The 19,525-nt window shown below is 34.6% G+C and overlaps 1 pseudogene; it reads left to right on the top strand.

The window, feature by feature from the left end:
- LOC110201712 (zinc fingers and homeoboxes protein 1-like) overlaps nt 1-19,525 on the top strand; it is a 33,086-nt pseudogene that overhangs the window by 3,050 nt on the left and 10,511 nt on the right.

Here is a 19,525-nt window from a genome sequence, read left to right as displayed (position 1 = left end):
ATTGTTTTAGATGATTGCATTGCTGAGAAGACCTAAATCTATCAAAGTTGGTCTTTGCACAATGTTGCTGTCACTGTGTACAGTATTCTCCTGGTTCTATTCACTACACTCAGCATAAGTTCATGCAAGTCTTTCCAGGTTTTTCTGAAATCAGCCTGCTTATTATTTCTCACAGAACAATACTACTCCATTACATTCATATACCACAACTTGTTCAGCCGTTCCCCAATTGATGGGCATCCCCTCAATTTCCAATTCTTTGTGACCACAAAAAAGAGCTGCTATAATTTTGCACATGGAGGTCATTTTCCCGTGTTTATGATCTCTTAGTAGTAGTGTTATTGCTGGATCAAAGGGTATGCGCCATTAGATTGTCCTTTGGACATAGTTCCAAATTGCTCTCCAGAATGGTTGGATCAGTTCTCAACTCTGTCAACAATGCATTAGTGTCACAATTCTCCCACAATTTCTACAACATTTCTAATTTCCTGTTTTGACATATTAGCCAATCTGGTAAGTGTGATGTGGTACTCAGAGCTGTTTTAATTTGCATTTCTCTAATCAATAGTGATTTAGAGCATTTTTTTCATGTTACAATAACTTTATTTTCTTCATCTGAAAACTGCCTGTTCATGTCATTTGAACATTTATCATTTGGGAATGATTTGTATTCTTATACAAATGACTGAGTTCTATATTGTGTTATAAGAAATGACAAGCAGGATGATTTCAGAAGAACCTGAAAAGACTTACATGAACTGATGCATAGTGAAGTGAAGAGAACTAGGAGAATATTGTGCACAGTAACTACAATATTTTTCAATGAAGAACTGTGAATGACTTAACTCTCCTCAGTAATACTACGGCTAAGACAATCACATAGGACTAATGATGAAGCACACTAACCACCTCCAGAGAAAGAACTGATATTTATTGAATATAGAATGAAGCATGATATTTTTCACTTTCTTTCATTTTCTCTTTTATTCACATTTTTTTTTGTACAAAATGACTGATATGGAAATGTTTTACGTAATTTCACATGTACAATGTATATCTGATTGCTTACTATCTCAGAAAGGGGGAAGGAAGGGGGAGGAAGGAAGGATAGAATTTGGAGTTCAACACTGAATAGAAATTGGGGAAAATGTCTCTTCTAGTTACAAGTCTCTGTTTCCATGATTTTATTAATAAAAACACAAGTGCCAAATTATATATATGTGTGTGTGTGTGTGTATGTGTGTGTGAAATTTTGTTCCTTAGGAAATTCATTGATCAAATACATATAAGGACATCTATCTCCTCTTATTAACTGCTAGCAAAACATATCTCTGAGCACGAGGAACTATCAGCTTTGTTTTCCTCATATTTATTTTCCTTAGTAATAATAGCTTATAAAAATATGTTCAAGTTTAGGAATTATTTTATATCCATTATCTCTTGAGCCTCAAAACCATCAAAATTCATGTTTAGAATTAGGTCTAGAAATGCAGTTTCTATTATTATTTCATTCATTTTAGGAAGAATGCAATTATTTTTAAAGCAAGTGAGGGATTATCAACTGTTCTGCTTTTGAAGATAAAAAGCTTAAGAAAAAATCCAGATACCTTTGTGGCAGATACTTTTCTCTGTCTCCTTGTCTAACACTTCCTTTCTTGCAGTTATAGCACTGTGTGCTGGTTGTTACTTCGTCAACCATATCACACTCCCTATTACTTTCCTCAGTCCTTGTCTCTTTTCTCTGTACTCTCTCACTTGGTGACCTCATCAACTTTGAAGGGTATTGTTATCAACTCTACACAAATGGACACCTATCTATAGATCCAGCTCAAATCTTTTTTTTTTCTTCCTCTGACTATTGTGTGGGGTTGGGGGGAGATAAGTGAATGTCTGCCACCTGCAATGAAAATGCCTGCAAAAAGACAGGAATATAGAATAGAAATTAGACCTGTGACTCCCTTGACATTGGGAACTCTAGGTTGAGGAAACTACCTCTACCAATACAGTTAGGCACAGTATAACAGAATAATAAAGACACTTTTCCCAACATCTCATTGGAGCATTCCTACTGGGATGCATTGGCACTCCTAATTAGGCAAGAAAAAAAAAAGAAGTGAATTCTGGATCATCAAAACCTTCAGAAAAATTGAAAGTGGTCTGAGGATTTGAGGAGAGAAATGTCCTTTTTGTGTCACTTCAGGTAGAAGAAACAACAAAATGATGATTTTGTCTTTCCTAAAAACAAAAGTGAGGAGAGAGAAAAAAAAAGATAAAATTGTTAAGATGCATCAGTAGTAACAATACAGAGGGGAGAAATGTCTCTTCTTTGGTATCTATTTTTATTATATTTTTCAAATTGAAGAGTCCATGGGTATAATTATCACTTCTTATTTTTCTATAGAATCAATGTAGAAAATATATTGCTACGTACATATGCACATATGAGACGCAGTGTGTTTTGGACAGAAAGCTAGCATAAGAGTCAAACAGACCTATGCTCAAGACTCACTTCTGACATATATTGACTGTTAACATCTCAGTTGCTCCAAACAACTCTATGAAATATAATGTAAAGAAAAGCTACCAATCTACAATTCTTCACAAGAGGCTTCCTACATTATCAAAATCACAAGTCTGTTTAAAAAACTATATCTGTTTATATAAATGTTTTATTCATATATTTTTTATTTTTGCAAACATTTCTCCTCTATATCAGGAAGATAAGTTATTGAACACTACATCCTTACATAGAAATTTTCTGTGAGAATCATGCTAATTTACTATGGAAGGTAGTTGGAGTTAGGGGAAGAACCTCAACAGGGATTTTTTTTTTTGATCAGGCAATTTCTAGCTTTTTTCTGGGAAAAGTTTGGTTCCAGAATTATCAACTTACATATCTTTGGGACTAATCAAGAAGTAAAATAGTCAGGCCTTTGGTCAGTCATCTTGAGGGGATTGATGGTACATTCAGAAAAAACTCTATTATGGCCTTTATAGGACAATTTCTCCAAACTGTGGTTTTCAGACTTAACACCAATTTCCCTATACCTTTCTGCCTTACATAAAGGTACAGGTGGTGTCTGATTTGTAGTGGTAAGATAATATATTGTAACAAAAATATAGTGAAATTATAGAACAGTAGTAGAAATGAATGGATTTCTTGTGGAAGAACACCTGTGAACAATTTAGGCATGTAAAGAAATAATGAGAGGGTTAGAAGGAATATAGAAGCAGATGTATAAACAAAGACAGGTTTTCTGTGGACACCACTGTGACTTCTCTGCTTTGTTATCTATTCTATTTCTCTCTACCACTATCTATCTCTATATCTGTCTCATCTACATCTATCTATATCTATCTATACCTATATGTATCATGCCTCAATCTCTATCTAGGTAGGTAGTTCTTTTAAGCATAATACACTTTAAGTACACACAGATTGCAAATATTATATGTGGGAAGGAGAGAGAGAATGTGAGATGAATGATATTTTTCTTTCTCCATAACAAGGCACATATAAAAAAGTCTTTACCATTATATTAACCTACTTTCTATCCTCCTTCTCCCCTCTCCTACCTCTCCAATGAAAAAACAAAAAGGCTCATTCTTTCATTTTTATCTTCTTTTCCGTTCTGTTCCAAAATGCTTTCAGGAAAACCATCTGCCCTCTGATACTTAGCTACAACTCTAGTAGTTTAATGAGTTTTGTTTTGCAGTCTTGGCTTCAGGAAATCTTCCACATTTGATACTAAAAAAAAAAAGGTTGCTGACAAAAAAAAATGCATGGCAATTTAGTCTGGATAAAGGCAGCAAAATTAGGTCCATTAACTTCAATGGGAATTGAATAACCATCTAGGGGAATTTTGCCAGTGTAAGGATTATATTAGTGAAATTTAAGATGGGTGCCATGAGTATATCTGAGAGTATAATTTGGCCTGAGGTTGTCCAGTGTAGCCTATTAATCACACCTAGATGTATGTTCTCATAGTTGATGACACAATAAAAATAGCTGCAAGAACAATTAAATACCAATTCAGGGTGCCTTGGAGAACTTCCTTTGGTGGAGAGATTATTTAAAGTAAGCATAGCCCCCACCAAATAACTCAATGATTGTATAATGTTAAAGGAAAGGTCACATTTAAATATTTTCCTAGAATATGGCAAGGGTTTCCCAGGAGTACTAGAAGTTTGCCTTGCTTTACAGAAATTGTTTATAAAAAGTTTTGTAAGCTAAATACTATTTTGAATGCATTTAGGGAAACTTGTTATTTAAAGGAACCCTTTGCTGAATCCTTACTTAAAGTGATCACCTTCAATATGTCTTTTGTATAAATGCAGATTTTAAATGTGCTTTACATATATCAAAGTACATTTTGTTTTTCTACTCAGATTTCTGAGGCAAACTTAACCAAACACATTCAGGAGTCACAGGAATTGATACTAGAATACCAGATCAAGATAAAGGCTCTTAAGGGAACAAGGAAGTGTTTTTGTGTCTAGGAATCCTCATTTACTCCCTTCTGAGAAATTGAGATTGGGGAAATAGAAGCACTAATGTAGGAATTAGGATGCACAGAAAAGTTTAAAGAAAACTAACGCAGCAGTTAACTTCTATAGGCCTCTTTCATCATCTTTAAAGTTAGGGGATTGGACTAAAACATATTTAAACTATTTTCGAACTCTGACATATTTTGCATGTGCCACACAAAGCCTACTCATCTCTGTAATCATACATTACTTGGGTTTATTGTGGGGTGGTGTGGGCAAAAGATGAAATGACTGAGGGAGACAAAGTTTCAGTCTTCCAAAAGTATTGATTTATTAAGTGATGAACACCAGTTGTCTAACAAATTGTGACCAGACCTTCTCAGCTTAGTCTTGGACCCTAAATACAGGGAGAGACAGACTTTTATATATTGAAAACAACAAAATGAGGCCAACTAATTTACAAAACAATGCATTAGATAATTTGATTTCTAAATGGAGGAACTATTAGGGACTTTCCAAGTTGAGAGGGGGAAAACAAACAGGTCTAATTCCCTAATTTCATAAAAAGATGTGTCCTATTCCCCAACGACCAAACATCTGTAAACAATCAAAGGAACAAGGAAACAATGACTGATTGATCAGTACTGGGCCAGTTTTCAGTTAAGATATATGATTGCGTGAAATGTACAACTGGGGGAAAACTCTTTGCATCAACCTTTGAATCTGACTAGGTTTCTTATCAGTCTAACCTAGGTCCTTGGTTAAGCTTTACTAAATAGCAGGGAGAGATGGTTCAGCTTCCCAGAGATGCAAGGCTAGGTTGAAACAGTGCAATAAGGTTTTCTCCCAATTCCAACAACTGAATAAAATTTTATCATAAGACAGAAATTTGGTAGACTCATAACTGAATGGAAACTAAGCTAGCTCCAAAATTGAGTCACAAAATGGAGTCAGCTTGGTTCACTCAATTCCTACAATTAACTGCTTGATGTACTAATCCCCTGAATTCCCTCAGGGGAAAATATATAGCTTAAACCTCCTTATGGGACCTATATTCTATAAAGTCTACTTACCAACCAGGCATGATTCATGAATCAAATCGCAAAATATTTAGTTGAGACAGTATAACCTTGTAAATGATAGGTAAAAGTCAAACAAAATAATAACATACATATTATTTTGATCATCAGAACTATCAAGTTATTCAAGACATCTACCATGTAACTTTAAATGAACTACAGAGCAGATTGGCATAGTATAGTGTATTGGCAAGAAGTTTGGCTCCATTAATTCAGGGACCTGATTACACTGAAACTTTATCTATCTCCCAGTGTTTAATGGATGTCCGTGGTATGCAATTGAACTTAATTGAATGGATGAAGTTATGGGACAAAATATGGTGATAAAAAAGATTCCAGTTAAACCTACTTCATCCTAAAACCATCTTAAGAACAGCAATAAAATATGCGAAAGGAAACAAAAGATCAACACACAAAGTAGATGGATGAAAGGAATGCTGATGTAGGTAGGCCTCTCAAATACTGACTGGGAAATGACAAAATAACAAAAAACCATACTACAGACAACTAGGTCTTCTATGAGACAGTGCAGAATTGAGGGACAGAGGACAGATTATTTACCATTATAATCCTGATTCTTTGCTGAGCCAGTTTGGAGATGGAGGAAGGTTCATGAATGAGTTAGTGTTGAAAATCCAATATGATGTCTAGGTAAGTCTTTAACTTTTCCATACTAAAAGCTCCAAAGTATTGTTGCTTTTTTAATCATTATACTTACCCACAATCCTAGCACAGCACCTTGCATAGAATGGGATCTCAATAAACATTTGTTGAATTAATGAATTTGAAAACTTTTTACTCTGAAGGCTGTTCCTTCTGTCAGACCTGCTAATAATTTCTTTTTAAAGCACAAGTACTGATTTTAAGAAATTATTTTTAATATATAAACAATTGTTTTTATTTCAACATTATTTTAGTTATGAAACAATTCAAAGGTAATAGTCAACTACATCAAAGGTAAGGAAAGTATATAGACACAGTGCAAAGAAATATTACTCACTATACCTTTTATATATATTTGCCTAAATAATATATTTGAATTGTAATAATAAGTCATTCAGGAAGTTCACTATTTATCAGCAATACTAGAGAGAGTTTTTAGCAAGCACACCTAATATCTCACATTCTACCTCTCTGAATTAATATCAGACTTCATTTTTGCTTTTTTAAAAATGTATTTATTTTTAGTTTTCAACTTCCACTTCCATAAGATTTTTTTTTGGGGGGAGGGGACAATCAGGGTTAAATGACTTACTCAGGGTCATATAGCTAGGAACTGTCAAGTGTCTGAGGCCCAATTTGGACTCAGGGCCTTCTGACTCCTGGGCTGGTGTGGTGCTCTATCCACGGTGGCTAGTTCACCCCTTTATAAGATTTTGAGTTCTAGATTTTCTAATCCTTCCTTTTCTCCCCCCTTCCCCAAGATGACATGGATGTGCAATCTGAAATATGCTCAACATATACATTTCACATTATTCATTTTGTAAAAAAGAATTAGAACCAATGAGGGAAACCATGAGAAAGAAGAAACAGAGAGAGAGTAAATAGTATGCTTTGATCTGAATTCAGACTCCATGCTTCTTATTCTGGATGTGGATAGCATTTTCCATCATGAATCTTTTGGAGCTCAGACTTCCATTTTTGAAAGATACTTTGTGTCTCCCATTTTCAGTGAGAAGGAACATGTTAGTGTCTATTTTATGTCCCTAAGATTAGGTAAACTAAACCATCATCATTTAGACATCCAGTTGGTGAAAAAATTGCTAAAGGAAATTAGCATTTGTCTTTTGAATATCCCATGACTATTTCAAAGTATTGCTCAGTTATGTCCTCTAAACTTTATGCTACCTAATCATCAGGGCTTTTCCAGAAAATGTATACCATACTTTGTTCCTTTAATAAGGAGTTCAGAAAGAACAGGATATTCCTGTGCTCTATTGCTATGCAAGCCTCCTATGGAATAATTTTGTCCCAAGAAATTAAGGGATTCTTTGGGAACCCAAAAGATGAAAATGTGTTGCAACTATCTAATTACCAAAAACTGCTTTAGGGGCTAGATTGTATTCACCTAATCAAAGTAAAAATAGCACCCAGAGAGCTTTTTTACTTCATTAAACAGTTATTAGGACAAATATACCTTAACTAATAACACATGAAAGAAAAATAAAACTAAACAAAACATATGGGTGACTGCCTAACTAAATTGTACAAGTATATATATTTTTGTTTTGTTTCATTTTGATAAGTTTTTTAATCAGATTATAGTCCTGTTTCATAAAAATGATCTTTTATGTTGAGCATCAATTTAGCTTTATTTCTATTTTAAGAATCACCAAAAAAGCTTATGTTCCTGAGAATTTACAGAAAGGAAACTTGCATAAGACCCTGTGCTTAGTAGGCTTTCTCTTCAGAAACTAGTTCTGCTCCAATAATATACTCTTCAATAGCACTTGTGAAAATCTGAGGATTTATTACACACTTGGATCATACCTCAGGCAAAATAATAAATTGTCTGTAAATTCAGCACTTTCTAAACCTTTATGAGGCAGAGTTGGCATTTAAGAGAGCTCCTACCCACAAAGAGTTTATAATCTAGTTGGGCAAAGAAAACATATTTTAAAATATAAAGAAAAAAGTGGTATAGAAGAGTACACAAAATTGTGCATTACAATCAGAAAACAGCACAAGGTATTACAAGGCACATTTTTGGTTTTACAGAATAACAGTGCCAAAGGAGTTTAAGAATAAGTAAATCAGTATGGACAGGAATCACTGGGAAAGACTTCTTAGAAGAGCTAGTCTTGAAGGATGTTTAAGTTACATAGAAAAAAAATGTTGAACTATTATCTGGACTATTTCTCAATATTATACAGCTTCAGAAGGACATATGGAAAACTAATTACTAGGTCCAGTAATACTCAATCAACTCACTTTTCTGAACTTTGTCCTTGATTATAAAAATGCAATAGATAGGTATAAAATTTTGCATGAACACCATTTGTAAATATTCAACCAATTTAATGAATACAATTGCATTAGAGAAGAAATAGTTGACAATTTTATTTATTGCTAAGTAATAAAAGCATGAAACAATATTTGCAAGGACTTTAAATTTTACTAGCACTAGGTTTTAAGTTTTAAGTTAAGATTAATGGAAGATCTAGCAGTTAACTATCATGATTAAGCTAGGGACAGTAAATTTGCCTAACTCCCCATGTACATTTCCATTAATGTAAGTCAAGTTCAAATTCTGAAAATCCAAGTTTTATCATTACACTCGCTTCCCCGTATTTCTGGAAATTTACGTATTATGGCCAACGTCTGAATATCAACTAATTCTTATAGTCACTGAAAGAAAATAAAATCAATGGGTCTAGTCATATCTACTTAAAGGATTATCTTCTGGAGCATCTCAGGGGATAAGTATAGAGAATAACTCTTATTTAGGCCTCTAAATTTAGACATTAAAATCACATGTCTGATCCAGTCAAAACTATAATGCAGATTTTATGTTTATACACTTTTGCTAGAACTGATGAACACTTTTGATTTAAAAATGTTTACCCCAATACTTTTCTGATTAAAGAAAGGTTTCGCAAAGCTTTTCTTATTTTAAACATGGGAAATTTCTGAAGATCTCTTTTCTTTTTTTTGTGTTTGTTTTTTATTTTTTATTTTTTAATTTTATTAATTTATCTTGATTTATCAACAATCACTTCCATATGCTTTTGAGTTGAAAATTTTATCTGACATAGGCTATACATTTACATTCCTATTAAACATATTTTCACATTAGTGAAGTTGCAAGTAAAAATTAAAACCAATAAGGAGAACCATCAGAAAGATGAAACAAAACTCAACAGAAGGTAAAAAAAATGATAGCATTCACTTCCATAGTTCTTTCTTTGGATGTGGACAGCATTTTCCATCCGAGGCCTCTGGAGATGTCTTAGATCCTTAATGCTGAGAAGGGTTCAGTTTAACAATATTAGTCATCATAAATGGCTGTTATTGTGTACAAAGTCCTCTTGGTTCTGCTCACTTCACTCAGCATCAGACCATATAAGTCTTTCCAGGTTTTTCTGAAGTCAGCCTGTTCCTCATTTCTTATAGCACAATAGTATTCCTTTACATTCATATACCACAACTTGCTCAGCCATTCCCCAGTTGATGGGCATCCTCTCAATTTCCAATTCTTTGCCACCACAAAAAGAGCTGCTATGAATATTTTTGTACATGTAGGTCCTTCTCCCATTTGTGTGACTTCTTTGGGATATAGCCCTAGAAGTGCTATTGCTGGATCAAAGGGTATGCACATTTTTGTAGCCCTTTGGGCATAGTTCCAAATTGTTCTCCAAAATGGTTGGATCATTTCACAACTCCACCAACAATGTAGTGTTCCAATTTTCCCACATCTTCTCCAACATTTATCATTTTCCTGTTTTGTCATGTTGGCCAATCTGATAGGTGTGATGTGGTACCTCAGAGTTGTTTTGATTTGCATTTCTCTAATCAATAACGATTTAGAGCATTTTTTCATATGACTATAGATGGCTTTAATTTCTTCATCTGAGAACTGTCTGTTCATATCCTTTGACCATTTATCAATTGGGGAATGGCTTGTGTTCTTATAAATTTGTCTTAATTCTCTATATATTTTAGAAATGAGGCCTTTATCAGAGAGACTGGTTGTAAAAATTCTTTCCCAATTTTCTACCTTCCTTCTAATCTTAGTTGCATTGGCTTTGTTTGTGCAAAAACTTTTCAATTTAATGTAATCAAAATTATCCATTTTGCTTTTCATAATGTTCTCTATCTCCTGTTTGGTCATGAATTCTTCTGTTCTCCATAGATCTGATAGGTAAACTATTCCTTGTTCTCCCAGTTTACTTATGGTATCAGCCTTTATATCTAAGTCATGAACCCATTTTGACTTTATTTTGGTATATGGTGTGAGATTTGGGTCTATGCCTAGTTTCTGCCATACTCTTTTCCAGTTTTCCCAGCAGTTTTTTTCAAAGAGTGGGTTCTTATCCCAGAAGCTGGGGTCTTTGGGTTTATCAAATAATAGATTACTATAGTCATTGACTACTGTGTCTTGCATATTTAACCTATTCCACTGATCCACCTCCCTATTTCTTAGCCAGTACCAAGCAGTTTTGATGATTGCTGCTTTATAATACAATTTAAGATCTGGAATTGCTAGGCCACCTTCCCCTGCATTTCTTTTCATTAGTTCCTTTGATATTCTGGACCTTTTGTTTTTCCAAATGAATCTTGTTATTATTTTTTCTAACTCTATAAAATAATTTTTGGTAGTTTGATTGGTATGGCACTGAATAAGTAAATTAGCTTAGGTAGGATTGTCATTTTTATTATATTAGCTCGGCCTACCCATGAGCAACTGATGTTTTTCCAATTATTTAGATCTGATTTTATTTGTGTGAAAAGTGTTTTGTAATTGTGTTCATAGAGTTCCTGGGTTTGTTTCGGAGGTAGACTCCTAAATATTTTATAATGTCTACAGTAAGTTTAAATGGGATTTCTCTTTCTATCTCTTGCTGTTGGGCTTTGTTGGTAATATATAGAAATGCTGATGATTTATGTGGGTTTATTTTATAGCCTGCAACTTTGCTAAAGTTGTTTATTATTTCAAGTAGTTTTTTACTTGATTCTCTAGGATTCTCTAAGTATATCATCATGTCATCTGCAAAGAGTGATAGCTTTGTTTCTTCTTTGCCTATTCTAATGCCTTCAATTTCTTTTTCTTCTCTTATTGCTAAAGCTAAGTTTCCAGTACAATATTGAATAACAGTGGTGATAATGGACATCCTTGTTTCACCCCCGATCTTATTGGAAATGCTTCTAGCCTGTCCCCATTACATATAATGCTTGCTGAAGGTTTTAGATATATGCTATTTATTATTTTAAGGAAGACTCCATTTATACCTATGCTTTCTAGTGTTTTTAATAGGAATGGGTGTTGTATTTTATCAAAAGCTTTTTCTGCATCTATTGAGATGATCATGTGGTTTCTGTTGGTTTTGTTTTGATATGCTCAATGATGCTGATAGTTTTCCTAATATTGAACCAACCCTGCATTCCTGGTATAAATCCTACCTGGTCATAGTGTATTATTCTTGTGATAAGTTGCTGCAATCTATTTGCTAGTATTTTGTTTAAAATTTTTGCATCTATATTCATTAGAGAAATTTGTCTATAACTTTCTTTCTCTATTTTGACTCTTCCTGGTTTAGGTATCAACACCATATTTGTATCATAAAAAAATTTGGTAAGACTCCTTCTTCACCTATTTTCCCAAATAGTCTATATAGTATTGGAATTAATTGTTCTTTAAATGTTTGATAGAATTCATGTAAATCCATCTGGCCCTGGAGATTTTTTCCTAAGGAGTTCATCAATGGCTTGTTCAATTTCTTTTTCTGAGATGGGGTTATTTAAGTATTTTACTTCCTCTTTGTTAATCTGGGCAATTTATATTTTTTAAATATGTATCCATTTCACTAAGATTGTCAAATTTGTTGGCATATAGTTGGGCAAAATAATTCCTAATTATTGTTTTAATTTCCTCTTCCTTAGTGGTAGCTTCCCCTTTTCATTCTTGATACTAGTAATTTGGTTTCTTTTTTTTTTTAATTAAATTAACCAAGGGTTTATCTATTTTATTGTTTTTTCATAAAACCAGCTCTTAGTTTTATTTATTAGTTCAATAGTTTTCTTAATTTCAATTTTTTAATTTTTCCTTTGGTTTTCAATATTTCTAATTTGTGTTTAGTTGAGGATTTTTAATTTGTTCTTTTTCTAGTTTTTTTAGTTGTATGCCCAATTCATTAATCTCCTCTTTTTCTATTTTATTTATGTAAGCATTTAGAGATATAAAACTTCCCCTAAGAACTGCTTTCTGCATCCCATAGGTTTTGGTATGTCTCATTATTGTCATTCTCTTGAATGAAATTATTGATTGTTTCTATGATTTGTTGTTTGACCCAATCATTTTTTAGGATTAGATTATTTAGTTTCCAATTATTTTTTAGTCTATCTTTCCATGGCCCTTTATTACATATAATTTTTATTGCATCATGATCTGAAAAGGATGCATTTAATATTTCTGCCTTTCTGCATTGGATTGTGAGGTTTTTATGCCCTAGTACATGGTCAATTTTTGTGTATGTGCCATGTACTGAGAAAAATATATTCCTTTCTATCCCCATTCAGTTTTCTCCAGAGGTCTATCATACCTAACTTTTCTAATGTTCTATTCACCTCCTTAACTTCTTTCTTGTTTATTTTGTGGTTAGATTATCTAGTGCAGAGAGGGGGAGGTTCAGGTCCCCACTAGTATAGTTTTGCTGTCTATTTCTTCCTGTAACTCCCTGAACTTCTCCTGTAAGAATTTGGATGCTATACCATTTGGTGCATATATGTTTAGTAATGATATTACTTCATTGTCTATGGTGCCTTTTAGCAGGATGTAGTTTCCTTCCTTATCTCTTTTGATTAGATCTATTTTTGCTTTTGCTTTGTCTGAGATCAGGATTGCTACCCCTGCTTTTTTTACTTCAGCTGAAGCATAATATATTCTGCTCCAGCCTTTTACCTTTACCCTGTATGTGTCACTCTTTTTCAAATGTGTTTCCTGTAAACAACATATTGTAGGATTATGGTTTTTAATCCATTCTGCAATCTGTTTCCTTTTATGGGAGAGTTCATCCCATTCACATTCACAGTTATGATTACTATCTGTGTCTTTTTCTCCATCCTTTCCCCCATTTATGCTTTTCTTTCTCCTTTTTCCTTTCTCCCCTTACTAGTGTTTTGCTTTTGACCACCCCTCCTTCAGTCCCTCCCCCTTTTATTATCCCTTTCCCTTTTCTTCCCCTTTAGTCTTACTGCTGCTTCCTCCCTTCTTTCCCCCCCTTTTCTTTCCCCCTCCCTTTTCTTTCCCCTTTTCCCTCCTACTGCCTATAGGGCAAGTTAGATTTCTATACCTAACTGATTATATTATGCCCTTCTTGAGCCAAATCTGATGAGAGTAAGGTTCAAACAATGCTCCCCCCTTCTTTCCCTCTGCTGTAATAGGATTTTGTGTCTTTTCCTGTAATGTAATTTACCCTTGTCTGCCTCCTCCTTTCTCAGTACATTTTCTAAGATCAGATTGATCCACTTATTTGGATCCATTTAACCCACTTGATTAGATTTTTTTTATCATTACATCAAAGTCAACTAATATCCACCCTCTTTATGTATACTCCTTTAACAAGGTGTAATAACAATACAGTTCTCAAGGGTTGCAAGTCTCATATTCCCTTGTAGGGGTTTAAACAGCCCCCCATTAACAACATATTGTATCTTTCTGTCCCATTTACCTTTTTAAGTCCTTCTTGAGTCCTGTACTTGAAGATCAAATTTTTTGTTGAGCTCTGGTCTTTTTATCAGGAAAGTTTGGAAGTCTCCTATTTCTTGAATATCCACCTCCTCCCTTGAAAAATGATGCTCATTTTTGCTGGGTAATTGATCCTTGGCTGCATTCCAAGCTCCTTTGCCTTATGGAATATCATGTTCCATGCCCTGCGTCTTTTAATGTAGAAGCTGCAAGGTCCTGTGTAATCCTGACTGTGGTTCCATGATATTTAAATTGTTTCTTTCTGGCTGCTTGCAGCACCTTCTCTTTCATCTGGTAATTTTGGAATTTTGCTATTATATTCTTGGTGTTGTCAATTTGGGATCTCTTTCAGGTGGTGAGGTGGATTCTTTCTATGGTTATTTTCCCTTCTGGTTCTAGGACTTCTGGGCAGTTTTCCTTTATGATTTCCTGAAAGATACTGTCCAGGCTCTTTTTTTCATCATGATTTTCAGGTAGTCCAATAATTTTTAAATTGTCTCTCCTGAGTCGATTTTCCAGGTCGGTTGTTTTACTGATGAGGTATTTTACATTTTTCTATTTTTTCATTTTTTTGTTTCTGTTTGACTGATTCTTGCTCTCTCATAGAGACATTAGTTTCCATTTGTCCAATTCTAGTTTTTAACAGATTGTTTTCTTCTGTTAGTTTTTGTACTTCCTTCTTCAATTGGCCAATTGTGTTTTTTAGGGACTTGTTTTCTTCAGTGTATTTTTTTTCCAATTGGCCAATTGTATTTTTGAAGGACTCTTTTACCTCTCTCATTTGACTATTAAAATCCTTCTTGAGCTCTTCTAAGAAGGCTTTTTGGGCTTCAGACCAATGCATATTTCCTTTTGATGTTGCAGATGTGGGTTTGTTGACAATGTTGTCCCCTTCAGAATTTCTGTCTTGATCTTCACTCTTCTCATAATATGAATCTATGGTATGTTTCTTTTTACTCATGGTGTTTCTTTATTTCTGGCCTTTAAAGAGATTGAGCTCTCCTGCTGGGGAACAGAGGGCACTGACCCAAGCTTCTTGTGTTGGGAGCCTAGGTCTTGGTCACTGGCTTTGTGTTCTGGGGCCTCTTACGCTGGGATTTGGAAGCTGTAGGTTTCTGGCAGCTTACCTTGTGTTGGGCTGGAATCAGCCAGGCTGGAACTTTCATGCAATTGTAGGTTGCCTGCTGTTCCTTTCCTTTAGCTTTCTTCTGCTCCTTTTAGATTGGTTCTGTGGGGTGTTTATCTGCCTGGGGCCCCCTGCAGTGTTGTCTCCCTCGTTTCTGCTAATGCAATGGGAGATTCATTTGAGATGTTGTGCTGAGGCACCTGGTGGTTTTCTGAGCTGGTTTCCACCAGTTCCCCCCTCCCTCACTGAGGCACTGGGAGGTCCAGGTGTTGGTGTTTGCCTGTTCTACCACCTGGGTTTCAGGATTTCTTCACAATTGGAGGCTGCAGGGCTCAGACAGCTCACCTGGTGTTGGGCTGGAACCAGCAAGGCCGGGGCTTTAGGAAGCCTTTAGGTTGCTTTCTTCATCTCCTTTCAGATGAATGCTGCAGGGTACTTATCCAGCTGGGGCCCCTTCTAGTTCTGCCTCCCTTATTTTTGCTGAAGCACTGGGAGACCCATTATCTGGGCTGCTGCACTGCTGCTCCCCATGTTTCTTCTAGTTCAGCTGTTTCAGTGTTTTTTTCTGGGGTGATATTTTCTGGGTTTTCAGAGGTTGATAGGGGAGAGTGAGAGCTACTACCGTTTCACTCCACCATTTTGGTTCCCAGAAGTGGAAGCGAAGATCTGTTTTCTTATAATACTTGATATTCAATTCAATTAAATTCATCAAGTGTTTACTAAGTACTTGCATGTGGAGATCACTATGTGAGACTGTGAGGATGCAAAGACGGATGAATGAATCATCTTATCTTCAAGAATTTTCCAATCCCATGGAGAGAGGGAGGCATATATCATGGATACAAATAACTATAATGGTAAAATATAAGTAGAGCAACAGTTGTATCTGTTAAAGACCTTGTCAAATGTTCAACAAATAAAATGATCAGCTACTTCGATCTCTTGCCACCAGGAAGCATTTTATACATTTACCTGAAGTGATTTCAAACTTCTTACGCATAGGAATTATGTTGTTCTACATCATTATCCATCCCACAGTTGAAAGCATACCATCATTACCAAGATCTGGTAGATTCTGCAAACCTGGGAAAAGATTTTGTATGTGGGCATCATGACCTATTGATTTTCTAATATGAAATGACCAACTTGTAGTTTGGAGACACTCATCACCACATTGGCCACAAAGTAACAAATATATTAGTTATAGCAAGTCTCAAAAGCTTTCTAGTGCTTTGTAGAGGAGTAGCTAATACGTGTTTCAGGAAAGAATTCCTACCCAAAGATGGAATATATACACGTGCTTTTTAGTTTTTAGGTCTCTCTATTTCCCAATGAAGTAAAAGCTTCACCACCAACCGCACTGACCTCCTCCACCCCAACAAAATTTTGTATTTCTTTACTGTGTACATATTTCTCCCCAATAGAATGGAAGGTAAGCTTTAAGGGAAAGGATTATTTCACTTATTTCTTTATATATGGAACACCTAGTAAAAAGCCTTCAACTTAGTAAGCAAATAAGAAATGTTTTTAGAACTGGATTGAATTTCAGTTTTGAAAGAAATCTGTGCAAAGCGCTATGCTAGCTTCTAGAACATAACAGTATAAAATGGCATACTGCTTGGACTCCAGAAGCTTGGAATTTATGCATACTCCCATGTCTTAGTGTATCTGTGGTTTTATTAATGTAGGTACTCTCTTCAACATCACAGCTTGCAAAGATCCATACAATCTCAATCTATGTTATTCTTGTGACCATCTTTCCCTTCATTCCCCCATAGGTGATCTAGCCAATGCACTAGACAAACCTTCTAAAAGATCTTTGAACATTTTAGAGTACCAGAGTAGCACTTAGGATGTTCATATGTTATGTCTTATTATTACTGTATAGGTCAGTCTGCATTGAGTTACAAAGATCAGAAAGACAGGGCTAGGCCTGGAGTCAGAAAGACCTGAGTTCAAATCCAACTACAGACATTTACTACTTCTATGACTCTGAGGAAATTACTTAACCTCTATCTGCCTTGGTTTCTCTGAATGTAAGTTGAGGATAATAATACCTACTTCACAGGGTTATTGTGAAGATCAAATAAGATAACATTTGTAAAGTACTTAGGACAATGCCTGGCACATAGTAGGAACTTAATAAATGCTTATTTCCTTTCCCCTTTTTTCTGGTTACATATTTCCTTGATGATTTGTTTTATGCTTACCTTATTATTGGTAATAAACTACAGAGGACTACCATTCACTTTAAGTCTCTGTTGCCCTTCAGATTACTTGCATTTTTAGTTCTTTAGAGACTGTTGTATTCCATAATCCATTACTATATAGGAAAAAGGAATGTTGATGCTTAAAAATATCATCTTTTGTGTTAGAAAGCTTTGTGAGCTTACTGAAAGTATTGTACCAATTCCCAAATATAATCTAGATCAACATCTTCTTTTTGTCCCCATTCTGCACCCATGTCATGATCCATATGCAGAGCCCCTTCACGATACATAGTGGATTATTGGGCTGAATATAGAACTGCTTATCCTTCTCTCAATGATAAGTGTTATTTATTCATTTAGTTTTACTTATGTGGATTGTCAGGTTGATTTCTTTTGAGTGGCCATGAATTTTATTTAGGATTCTCAGTATTCTTGGGCTCAATCAAATTAGCATTATGGTAATGTAAGGGATATTTTGCACCCATAATCTCTAGGCCATTGAGAGGACAGAAGGAGGTTTCATTGTTGCTTTATAAATTACATGGAATTTTACTCCCTTTTAATGAATTTATTATTTGTAGTGTTGTATTAATTAGATGTTCTTCTGTTTCTGCAACATATCATACAAATCCTTCATGTTCCTTTGAATTTCTCATTTTTCTCTCACAGTTTTATACAAAAATATTACATTATATTTTTCTAATTCTTGCTAGTAATAGATTGAAAGAGATTTTTAAATTTTCAGCACAAACATTCATATCTTAGAGGATAGCAAAATCCATAAATCAGGGCCTGATTTATTTTTTCATTGATTATCTGGGTATCATAAAGTGATGGAGAATATGTTAACAATGTAGATTAAACTGAAAAATATGACATAGATCTATTTTACCCCAGGGAATTGGTTGTTAAACATTTACCAGCTTGCTCCCACTCACACCTCTCACACAGAATATGCAGACACATGTTCAGTCTCTGCTTTGGCTTGCTTTCCCTGACTTGCCCTCCTTATGGCAAGCCTAAGTTCCTGAATTAGAACCATAGCAACCACAAAAATAACAATGTCATCAACAACAAGTGGCATTGATATAGCGCTTCAAAATTTGAAAAGTTCTTTACATGTTATCTTATTTGATCCTCATAACAAACCAATCGGGAGACTGCTATTATTATCACTCTCTCTTACTGTTGAGGAAACAGCCTCTGAGAGGTTGTGAGTTGCCCGGATCACATAATTAGTTATTCTCTAAGCCAGAATTTTAACCAGGTACAAAGACAAAGACCACCAAGTCAATCACCAATCAAACTCTTTCAGAGTTCTATTGCAATGTAATGCACTTCCTCTACTCATTATTATCATTTCCATTTATATTAAACCATATAATTACAATGAAGATAATTATCTTAGATATACCCATTTATTTTTCAATAAGGCAAAATAAATAATAATAGCATCACAATTATTCATAAATTAAACAAATGCAGGAAAAATAAATACATCACAATTCACATACTACTATGAACACTACATTTTCTTATCAATGTACTTTCTTACACTTATCCATCTATAGAGATTAGGGAGACACAGAAAACTGCAAGGAGGCACAGGAATGACAAAAATCCATATGCTCAGGGTAACTCATAACTTTGGAACTATAAGCTTCAAAATCCTCTTTTGTCTCTGGATTTATCCATATAAGTTCACTGACAAATGCAGCTTCTGTGCTGAGCAAATGCTTCCACTAATAAGTTGAGATGATCCATGCTATACTTTACTACCCTAAAGGTCTTCATTGACAATGATGTCTCATGCAAACTAATTGATCTGCCATGAGACTTCTACAATTTCCTGCTTCTAAGCTCTTCCTCTGTTTAACTGAACTGTTTCCTCTTAGCAACAAATGATTATGCTGAAAAAAAGTTATGGTTTCTCTATAACACAATTCTGAAATTCATCCTTTCACTTTTCTCTTTTTTATCCTGGATATCTGCACATGATTATATCCTAGCTGAATGTTAGTAACCCAAATCTAATATTTTTATAATCAGCAAGTTGTATTTTGTCCTATACTCCCAAACAATTTTAGTGTCCTAATTCTTCAGTGATTAATTTCTGATTTTTCACGTGTGAAACACAAACATGCTGTGTACTCCATTGACTCTAGTATTCAATAGCTTGTTCCATTCACAAATGAGCAAGGGCTGTCTTGCTAGTAAG

Source organism: Phascolarctos cinereus, unplaced genomic scaffold, assembly GCF_003287225.1.
Source record: "Phascolarctos cinereus isolate Bilbo 61053 unplaced genomic scaffold, phaCin_HiC Scaffold_726;HRSCAF=1367, whole genome shotgun sequence".
NCBI lineage: Eukaryota > Metazoa > Chordata > Mammalia > Diprotodontia > Phascolarctidae > Phascolarctos > Phascolarctos cinereus.
The sequence above is the reverse complement of the archived record's forward strand: the minus strand, read 5'-3'. Positions and strand labels throughout refer to the sequence as shown.